This window comes from Miniopterus natalensis, chromosome 7 (assembly GCF_054644295.1).
Source record: "Miniopterus natalensis isolate mMinNat1 chromosome 7, mMinNat1.hap1, whole genome shotgun sequence".
Classification (NCBI taxonomy): Eukaryota; Metazoa; Chordata; class Mammalia; order Chiroptera; family Miniopteridae; genus Miniopterus; species Miniopterus natalensis.
Window position 1 is genome coordinate 5,349,975 of NC_142087.1, and position 10,561 is coordinate 5,360,535.

The 10,561-nt window shown below is 44.8% G+C and overlaps 2 pseudogenes; both read left to right on the plus strand.

Annotated features, from left to right (window-relative positions):
- Window positions 1-1,256: 1,256 nt before the first annotated feature.
- On the plus strand, window positions 1,257-1,563 carry LOC107530880 (pterin-4-alpha-carbinolamine dehydratase pseudogene; annotated as a pseudogene).
- A 6,851-nt stretch (window positions 1,564-8,414) lies between these two features.
- On the plus strand, window positions 8,415-9,492 carry LOC107530866 (protein FAM118B pseudogene; annotated as a pseudogene).
- The last annotated feature ends 1,069 nt before the right edge of the window (window positions 9,493-10,561 follow it).

The window sequence follows — 10,561 nt, forward strand, 5'->3', positions numbered from 1 at the left end:
TTCGGCTGGGCCACCAAAACGGGGGTTTCGGCGCCGGGTAGGGAAGTGTGCGCATGCGTAAAAGCAAGAATGACGGCAATCGGAAGTGAGGCACGAGAACCGAAGAGCTTGCGTGCCCTCTAGAGGGGAATTTGGGAGAAAAGAGAGCAACTGGGGAGGAGAAGGAGTGGTAGCCCAGGGTGAGGAAGTGTTGACTCTTTAGCAAAGATTTCCAGTATTTTCTTTCCCCTGAAGTCTGGGATATTTGAAATTAATCCACCAGCTCTTCCACCTAGGATTTTGCCACCGTTCGTGTTTCACTAAGGGTGAGCGAAGGAAAGCAACGTACTGTCTCAAAGACGTGAGTCAGTGGCACTCGGGATTAGAATCCAGGCGTTGCCAACACCGCAGTATTGATTTTGTACCTACCGGGTGCCGGGAAAGTTTGGACTCATACTAAATGTCCCTGCCCTCAGACAAAACCTAGTTAGGCAGAGTAGTAGGTGTTGCGTCATGTATGAAAACAACAACACAGGGTCAGAAGTCCTGAAGGACCTGGGAGCGGACCCTGACTGCTTGCCGCCGTGACTGTTTTCCCTCAGCCTTCCTCTTTCGAGTCCAAAGAGTATGGGCAGCAAGTAAATATTTGCTGAGTGAGTAAGAAAAAGAAAGGGCAACAGCAAACTGATGAGTCACTTTATTCCTGCACCAGCAAACCCAAACTCCTCAACCTCATTGGTAATAGTTTTCCCCTCCCCAGAATGGGAAGAAGGGAAGTCACTGGTCCCAGAAAAGGAATCTGGATTTTGGAGCAGCTCTACTAGAAGTATAACTAGCTTCCTCCTTTAACCTTAGCTTCCCTGTTTATGAAGTGAGGAGTTAGACATTAATGTTTTCCAACATTTAATCTACCCTCTGCTAATGATTTTCCCATTTTAAAAAAGTGTCAAAGACCCATGTAACTACCAATCAGAACTTATGAACAGCATGTGATAACCATATTATCACCTTGGGTTGATACAATTCCAGACAAAAGTAAAGAAACTTGAGACTTTATCAAGAATAAGTATGTGATTTCCCTTATCATTTGGAAATACTGTAAACAGTTCGCTTGGACTCCAGTGTGGAAGTTATTAAGGCCAGAGACTTCTGAGGGACTTTCCAGCTCAATCATTCTCTTACGTGCCTCAATTAAGTTCAATAAAAATACAGGGATGGGTGCACCTGGAGCCACACCACTCTCGCCCTCTCCATCGCCACATTCATTACATCCTGACATGCCTGGCAAAGCACACAGGCTAAGGAGAGGAACCAGCTGCTGCCAAACCTGAGGGCTGTGGGGTGGAACGAGCTGGAAGGCCAAGATGCCATCTTCAAGCAATTCCATTTCAAAGACTTCAACAGGGCTTTTGGCTTCATAACAACAGTAGCCCTGCAGGCTGAGAAACTGGACCACCATCCTGAATGATTTAACATGTACAACAAGGTCTTCATCACCCTGAGCGCCCCTGAGTGTGCAGGCCTGTCAGAATGGGACATAAACCTGGCCAGCTTCATGGAACAATAGCAGTGTCCATGACCTAGACCCTGCCATTCCTCTCTGAATTCTTCAGGGAAAGGGGTGACTGATCTGGAAATCCAGAAAGAGAACAGGGGAGCCCCAATATGCTGCTGCAGTCAAAATTGCCAAGTCCACCCTGCTGCCTCCAGTTAGGGGTGAGTTCTTGCTGTGGAAAGAGATGCCAGCATCACTGCCAACACCAGAAACTTAGACCATTTCCCCCACACCATGCCCTTCATCCTTGGGGCTTTATTAAATGTGCACCAATTTGATTAAGATCTTCCCATCCTTTACAGCTTCCCAGCAATAGTAATGATTTTCTTTCCAGGCTATATCTTGCTCCCTTTCTAATTCATTTCGCAAGAAGCTGTGATAGAAGCTGTGTCTCAGACAGACAGAATCTTATCTTAGAAACCAGAACCCTAATGCCAACCCCTTCTGTGTGACAGAAACACATGTGCTTTTATGCCTCAATTCAAACTATTGTTTCACTTGGAAAAAAATACGGGGGTGGGCAAAAGTAGGTTTACAGTTGTGAGTACTAGAAACAGTTTATTCTTGTATTATTTATTTACTATTTATTGTATTTTTTATTACTATTATCAACCTACTTTTGCCCACCCTAATTACATGATTAGTTTTTCTGAGAAAACATCTTTTTAGGTACCTACATGATCTTGTTTCATCCTCACAATCTAAGAAGATAGATGTTAGGGTCCTTTTTAAAAGTGGAAACTGAGGTTCAGAGGGGGCTGACTCTGCCTAGATCAGAGAGCTCATAGGAAGCTGAGCTGGAATTCAAACCCAGGATATCTGACGCCAAACACCAAGATACCATGCCAGAAGAAAAAAAAGAAAGGAAACTGAAATGAGTGTTGTAGTAGTGGGAAGTGGAAAAGGAACGGTGAAGCCCTCAGCTCAAATAGCTCTGGCTAAGGGATTAAGGGTGGTGGGAGGAGAGGCTCGAGGAAAGGTGCTTGAGAGGCTTAACTTCCTGAAAGCAGCTTCATCTTCCTTCCAGGTGCTGGAATGTGTGGCTCTTCCTGAGGTGTGTCTCCTGACGTCGAAGCTGGACCCTATCCACCCCATCTCCTCCTACCCTTTCTCCTGAAGTGGAATATGCCAGTAGCCTGGAGCCTGGAGTGTTGAAGCAGTCTGACTAGCTGGTGCTGGTAGCTGACATCAGAGCCTGGAATTTTGTTTCTGGGAAACCCCCAAGGGCCAGCAGGACAGCCTGTTGCAGTTTCCTTTTCCATGGAGGATTGCAGCTCTTGAATTCTCACCATTCCTAGCCCCAGAAATGGGCACCATCCTGTGTTTTTATTAAGGTACAAGGAAACCAAGCACTGGGGAAAACCACAGTAACTCCCTTGGCCAGGCTCCTTGGTCCATTTTAAGAATCTGACCACAGGCAGCTGGAGAAGAATGAGCTTTGGGTTCAGACCACAAAGCCTGAGCTAGGACTGGACTGGCTTGTCATGTGACCTTAGGCAGGTCCCATGCTGGTTCTTAGTATACCAAACTATAAACCCAGAGAGGGGCATTGGACTCAACTTGCAAATGCAGGCCATGGCCCTGTTCCATCTGAATCACCTTAGGAACATATCATGTAGCAGATTCCCAGGCCTTGTTACAAACCAAAGTCTGGATCTCCAGAAGCAGAGCGCAGAAATCTGTATATTTAAAGAGCTCCGCACGTGATTCGGGGGCAGCTATCTTTGGTAATTACAGAACAAGATCTGTAATTGACTTCAAACCAACTCTTCCTTCTAACAGAAAATTGCTCTGTGACCTTGCCATGTGCATGCCTCTCTTTGGACCTCAAGGTTTTTTTCCATCTGTAATATGAGGGGGTTGGACTAGAATAGCTGATCTCCAAGGGCCCTTCTCTCACGGCCAAGTTTGTGATTCCAAACTTATGAATGAAATTTTAAACTTCAGGTCAGAGGCAGAGTGACAAACAGCCACAAGCTGGGACAAACTGTTCCCCAGGAACTCCTCTGATCACTTGGTGACGTCACTTATGTAATTTCCACACTAGGCCCCCACTATGGGCAAGTAAGGACAACTGCTACTGGGGTCACTTCCAAATCCACCCCCAAAGCCCTTGGGAAATGTCCTCATATAGGTCTAAGGGCTTTGGAGCCCAGCTTGTATTTGAATCCTGGCTCTACTACTATCTCGCTGGGTGACCTTGGGGGAGTTACTTCATCTCTGTGGGTCTGTTTCCTCCTCTATTAAATGAGGATCAGAGTAGTATCCATGTCATGGGCTGTCCTGAGAGTCCAATGTGTGCTTACGTCACTGCCTGATACACACTCAGCATTATGTAAATGTTGGAGATATTAATTATTGTTATTTTTCTTCTCTTGGAATGTAGGAGTGGCAATACCTGATCTCTCAGATTTATGGCAAGGATCTAGATAGTTATCAGAGTGAGCCCAGTGCCTGGTACATAGTAGGAACTCAGTAAATGTGGGACCCTCTCTCTAATCCCTCCCCAAGGGTCTCCAGCTCCCTACCTTTCTCCCTTCTTCCTCCCCTAGGCTGCCTTACAGCCCAGCTCACATGACCCTTTCAAGGAATGTTTGATGAAAACACGTAGTGGAGACACGTGTCTCAGGGACACGTCATACAACTCGGCACTCACAGTTTTTGGAAACTATGTGGGAGGCCAGCATTTGGCTGCTTGTCCTCTGCATCAGTGGCCATCCTGGGCTCTGGCCAGTGAGTTCGTCTCTTAGAAGGGAAATTGGAGAGAGAGGAGAGAGAGCTCATTGCCTGCCTGTTTTCTCCCCAAGATTGAGAATCCTTTGTTACCCAGACTTTTTTAAAGGCTGTGTGAGGCTCCATATTTGGAGAGGAGCATTTGCTCAGCACTTACTGTGTGCCAGACATTTATATTAGTTCGTTTAATCCTTATGTAATTTCTAAAACAAGCCTGTGAGTTGTGGATACAATATTCCCACTTAACAGATGAAGAAACTGAGGCTCCAAGAAGGAAGTGACTCGCTCAGTTCACAGCTGGGTGTGGTTGGTCTTGACCCTAACTAGAAATGATTTCTTTCTCTGACCTTGGAGGATTCAGGGCTTTATTTTAAGAAGAAAAGCTGTTTTCTTCACCTTTTCATTATCATTTGTTCATTCAGTCATTCATTTGATAAATATTCATTGGTATTTACCAGGAACTGATCTGGGTGATGCAGATATATAGAAATAAAGTGAAGAGAGAAAAACTCTGACTTCATAGAGTTCATGTTATCACGGAGGAGAAAGACAACAAACAAGTCAACCAAATTATAAAATTTAACATCAAGTCACGAGAAGTGCTGTGAAGGAAATAGGGGGAGAGGGGGAGAGAATAGGGAAGGTGAGAGGAACTAGGTCAGAGATGGCAGTCGGGAAAGACTTCCCTGAAGAGGTGGCTTTTTAAGCAGAGATCTGATTGAAGTGAGGGATGGAGCCAACTGAGTATCTGGGAAGAACATTCCAGATAGAGGAAACACAAGTGCAAACCCCTGAGGCAGGAGTGAGATTGGCACATTGGAGGGATAGCAAGGAGGCCAGTGTCCCAGGAACTGAGTGAACAAAGGGAGGAGTGGAGGCGCCAGCCATCAACCCTTGCCCAAGAATCTCCAGCTTACAGTTCATTGTAACCTTACAACACCCCTGGGAGAGGAGAGGGGGGACTAAGGGTGGGAGTAGGTGGGAGCGCTGGAGGGCGACAGCTTCATTCTCTCGTCCAACAAATATTTTTAAAAAATATGTTTTTGGTCCAGCCGGGTGTGGCTCAGCAGTTGAGCGTCGACCTGGGATCCAGGAGATCGGGGTTCAATTCCCGGTCAGGGCACATGCCCGGGTTGCAGGCTCGATCAATGACTTTCTCATCATTGATGTTTCTGTCTCTCTCTCTCCCTCTCCTTTCCTCTCTCTGAAATCAATAAAGATGTATTACAAAAATAAGAAATAAAAAAAATATGTTTTTGCCTGGCCAGGCGTGGCTCAGTGGTTGAGTGTCGACCTAGGATCCAGGCTGTCAGGATTTGATTCCTGGTCAGGGCACATGCCTGGGTTGTGGGCTCGATCAGTGACCCTCTCATCATTGATGTTTCTGTCTCTCTGTCTCCCTCTCCTTTCCTCTCTCTGAAATCAATAAAGTTATATTTTAAAATAAATAAATAAAATAAAAATATGTTTTTATTGATTTTAGAGAGGGAGAGAGACAGAGAGAGAAACATCAATATGAAAGAAATATCAATCCATTGCTCCAACACACACCACACCGGGGATTGGACCCAAAACCTAGGCATGAACCCTAGCCTGGAATCCAACTGGTTACCTTTCAGTGCACTAGAGATACGTCTGTGAACAAGATAGTGTCCCTGCTTTCATGGAGCTACATCTGGTGGGGAAACAGATGATACATAAGTTAAAGAATAAATGTGTTGTCAAGTAAGGAAGTGTTGTAACAAAAATAAAGAAAAGCAAGGAGAAGGTGATTGGAGGGGGGAGGGTTATTTTTAGAATTCTTTAAAATACCTCAGGTGGATGCTGACTCACTGTGTGGGGCCTTGGTTTGCATATCTTACAATGGGTTTGCCTGTCTCCAGGGTTGAAAGGTCTAGGAGGGACCTTCCCAGTTCTGTAGTTATGCAAGGCAGCGGCTGGACATTCCATGGCCTCTGGAAGCGCATTGTCTGGAACTGGAGAGAGATTTGCATGTTGAGGAAGGCTGGGGGGGGGGGGGGGGAGAGCCATTCTGGGAGAGAGCCCCACACCCACTCTCTCAACTGTCCTGAAAATAGTGACATGGTTACTGTTACTTGCTCTGTGTGAGGAGCTGCTGGGGAGGGGGATAACTCCAGACGCAGAGGAGACCCCTGTGATCATAAAAACAGATAACATTTATGTGCTAGGTACTGTGCTAGGCATCACACTCTCCACTCTCACTGTAGAACAACTATAATGACTCACAAGCTACAGATGAGGAAACCGAGGCACAGAGAGGTCAAGTGTCCCAAGTCACACAGCCAGGATTACAGCCCAGGTCTCTCTGACCCTGAAGCTTATGCTTTTAACCTCTGAGACACACAGAGAAAGGAACGTCTGCCCAAGGAAGGGGACAGATAGAGAACTAGACGTCTCAGGGGAAAGAGAGATAAGAGCTACATGAGAAGTGAGAGATTTAAGAAGGCTTCCAAGAGGAGGAGGCATTTGAGCTGGGCTAGTAGGGACAGGATTGTAGTAGCTTCTTGGCCTTGGTGTCGTGGATGCTCCAGCTGTTCACACAGCCTCAGGTAACTCTGGCCTGGGAGGCCTGGGGGGGGTGGGGACAGCTTCACCCCTGGCCTAGGGCGGGGGTCAGCTCTGCTTTTGAGGGGTGGTGGGCAGGGCCTCTGGGCTCCCTGGATCACTCCTCCGGCTGAAAGGAGGCTGGGAGGAGATCATGGCCTGACTGCTCCATCTCAGGGGTAGGAAAATCAGAAAGAGGTGGGGGAACCAATGTGGAGGCACGGACCATGGACCTGGCCTTCACCTTGTTCCATCTTCCTAATTCCCCAAGAAATATGTCTTTTACCCTCATTTTACTGAGGAGCAAAATAACTCAAACTTTCCTCTAACTGGCAAGTCATGTGCTGGAACCAGGATTCTATCATCTATTCTATCATCTATCTATCATCTATCTATCATCTATCTATCTATCTATCTATCTATCTATCTATCTATCTATCTATCTATCTATCTATCTATCTATCATCTATCTATCTATCTATCAATCTATCATCATCTATCTATCTATCTATCTATCTATCTATCTATCTATCTATCTATCTATCATCTATCTATCTATCATCTATCATCATCTATCTACCTATTTATTTCCCTTCTATGTTTCTCCTCCCCCTCCCCCCCTCCCCCTTCCTCCTCCCTTCCCCTCCCCTCCCCCTTCCTCCTCCTCCTCCCCCTCCTTCCCCTCCCCCTTCCTCTTCCTCTTTCGTGGTCTTCACTGCTATTTGTTTGTTTGTTTAAGTAGGTAATGGAACCAGGATTTTAGTCAAGCGCTTCTTACCCTAAAACCTGTGTGAGCTCTGTTTGTTTTGCTGGTTGGCTTTTTGTTTTCTTGTTTGGGGTGTGTGTGTGTGTGTGTGTGTGTGTGTGTGTGTGTGTGTGTGTGTACTCCAGCTGAGTTCTACAAAACTTTGACTACTGCATTTTGTTTTCTGGGAGCCAAAGAAGAACCCATTAGAACTTTGTAAAGTGCCTCAGGGTTCCACCAAATTGTTTTTAAGTCTTTGGAGGTCATAACTTCATTGTGGATCTAAAGAGAGAATCTGAAGTTTCTTACCCCAGAAAAATTTACATAGAAACATACCCTACAAAGGTAGTGACCATCATGTACCCTTTGCCCCCAATCCAAGGAGCACAGGTTAAAACCCCACAAAGCCACGGATAGCTGTATTCAAACATACTGCGCACCTTCAGAGAGATTCTCACACCTTGGAGAAGGGGAAGTTAATTTCTTAATTTCAGGGGGTTGGCATAGTTTTGTAGAAGAGCTTCCACTAACTGTCTCAACTAGCAGTTTTCAGTCGTTTTTGCTCGTGTACTCTCTAAATGATTATTGAAAAACTACTTCCTGGCACACTTTTTAGTTGACAGCTAACCTTTGTCATTGAAAGTTGACAAAGTTACAATGGTTGTAATTTCTGATACATTATAAAGTCATACACTTAAAAATAAATAGTTACCTAACTCTTTTAAACATATCCAGTTAATTAAATACCCTAGCAATTTGATACTTACAACCCTCCATTTAAAAAATACATGAACGGAGTTAGAGCCGTGGCTGCTTTTGTCGCGGACATGAAACTCGATGACTTCTACAGGGAGCCAAGTCTCTGATACAGACGTTTGCAGATTCTTCAGCAATGGTGCAGCCCCCACCACGAAGCCCAGGACGCTTTCTCCAAGCTTAAAAAGTAAGAAGCCCCGGGGAACTTGTGCTGGTGATTGGAACAGACATGAGAGCTGCGGCTGCACCTCAGGTTCCAGCCCCGAAATCCTGGAAGGGGTTAATTCAGGCCTTCCTGGATGCTGCCACCGATTTTGACCTTCTAGAAGATGAGGAGAGCAAACAACTTCAGAAATGTCTCCATGAAGACAAGTGTCTTGCTCATGTGGCCCATGACCTTATTTGGGAACTCTCTCCTGATGGTAGTAATGATCGATCCACGTGCGACAAAGACTGTTACATGCAGCATTCAATGACTTGGAGTCAAAGACGGAAGACTCTGCTTCGGTCAGTGCTCCATCTGATGGGAAATGGAGCCCTGGTATTGGCTACGGTTTTCAACAGTGTATGAAGCAGCCCAGGGGAAACCACGCGCACCCTCTGACCTTACTGATGAACAAAAGGTTCTCCAGAGAAGCGGAAGCTGAAAGTGTTACCATCCACGGGGTCTACACCAATCCTGCGGCACTGACCTCATCCAGCTGGGTATCAGGATGTGCTCAGAAACACTGAAGTTATGAGAGAGATGTAGAAACTCTACGCAAACAAGTCATTTCTTTCCCTGGTTGAGGAGGGGCTGTGGGTGACACCACTTTCCAAGCCCTTTTCTCATTTCCAAGTTGGATGAGGTCAGTGCCACAGGATTGGTGTAGACTCAGAAGCATAAATCGGACATAACACATTTCATGCTAGTTCGGATAGGAGATAGAGTTCAAGAAGCTTCGAGAAGACCTGGGGGACAAAGGGATTTACATTGTCCCTTATGGAATTGAATATGCTGATCTTCCAGAGTATTTCAAGGGACTGACCTATAAGATGTCCAGGAGGGGACAGATGAGCAGGCACGGTGAAAGCAGGTCAGCTAAATGGTCCATCTGCAGCACACAGTAAAATGAGAGACCATAGTACACGAGAGGGCTACAGAAGTCACCACCGTTAGACCGAGCTGTAAGGCCCTACTGTGGACAGTGTTCAACAGTAAACTTACAAGAACCCCACGCAGCTCCTAGCAATAATCGAAACCCAGAAGTTGAACGCTGGGGCTACACTGAGTATGGTGGGGGAATGTCCCAACTTAACCCTTCTTGCCGGTCAGTTCTCGGTCTTTTATTTTGTTTTGTTTTTTCCTTCCTTGGTTCTTGGTCTTACGTGAGGCGTGGCTTATTGATAACTCGGTCATATTCCTCTGCCTAAAAAATATATATGGATATATTGGATCATTATTTTACTTTCTATGACCATAACACTAGGTATTAAATTTTTCTATCATTACAATTATCATAAGAATGTAATTGATAAAAAAAATGTAAATACATCATAATTTTTTAATGTCCCACCAAAAATTTTAACACCTTTATTGAGATACAACAGACATAAAATAAACTACACATATTTAAAGTGTACAATTTGATATGTATACACTCATGAAGCCAGTTCCCAAACTTTGAGAAATAATTATTAAACAGAAAAAGTACAGTGGGTGATTTTCCTCACCAGTTAGTTCACACATCCCTGGGTGAATACTGCTTGTGCTAGAATGAGATCACTTTAGCAATAATTTTATTGCTAATTTTTACGGCTGTTGAACAGTGAGTGGTGTGGTGAAACCAGTACAAACTGGTTTCATGTTTGGGGCATTTTGTGGGTGGTAGCTAAACATAATCATTACTAAAAATTAAATTATATAAACTTACAATTAAATAAACTATATAAGAAACAAAGAAAATAAGTACTCAAAACATGACTGCCTAATTATTTGCCTACATTTTACTGTTATCTATGTTCTTGATATTATTTGCACCTATTGTATTTGTGTGGCATCCCTAACTAACTCTAAATTCAGTGGCATCACGCTGGTAATTGAAATCAGCTGTGGTGGGAATATTGACACCACAGAAATTGGCAAATGGAACAAATAGCACTTTCTGACTCTCCCCACTTTCCCTCCATGCACCACATATCGTTAAATATTTACCAGCACACCAGTGGCTGTAGGTGCTGAGAAACCC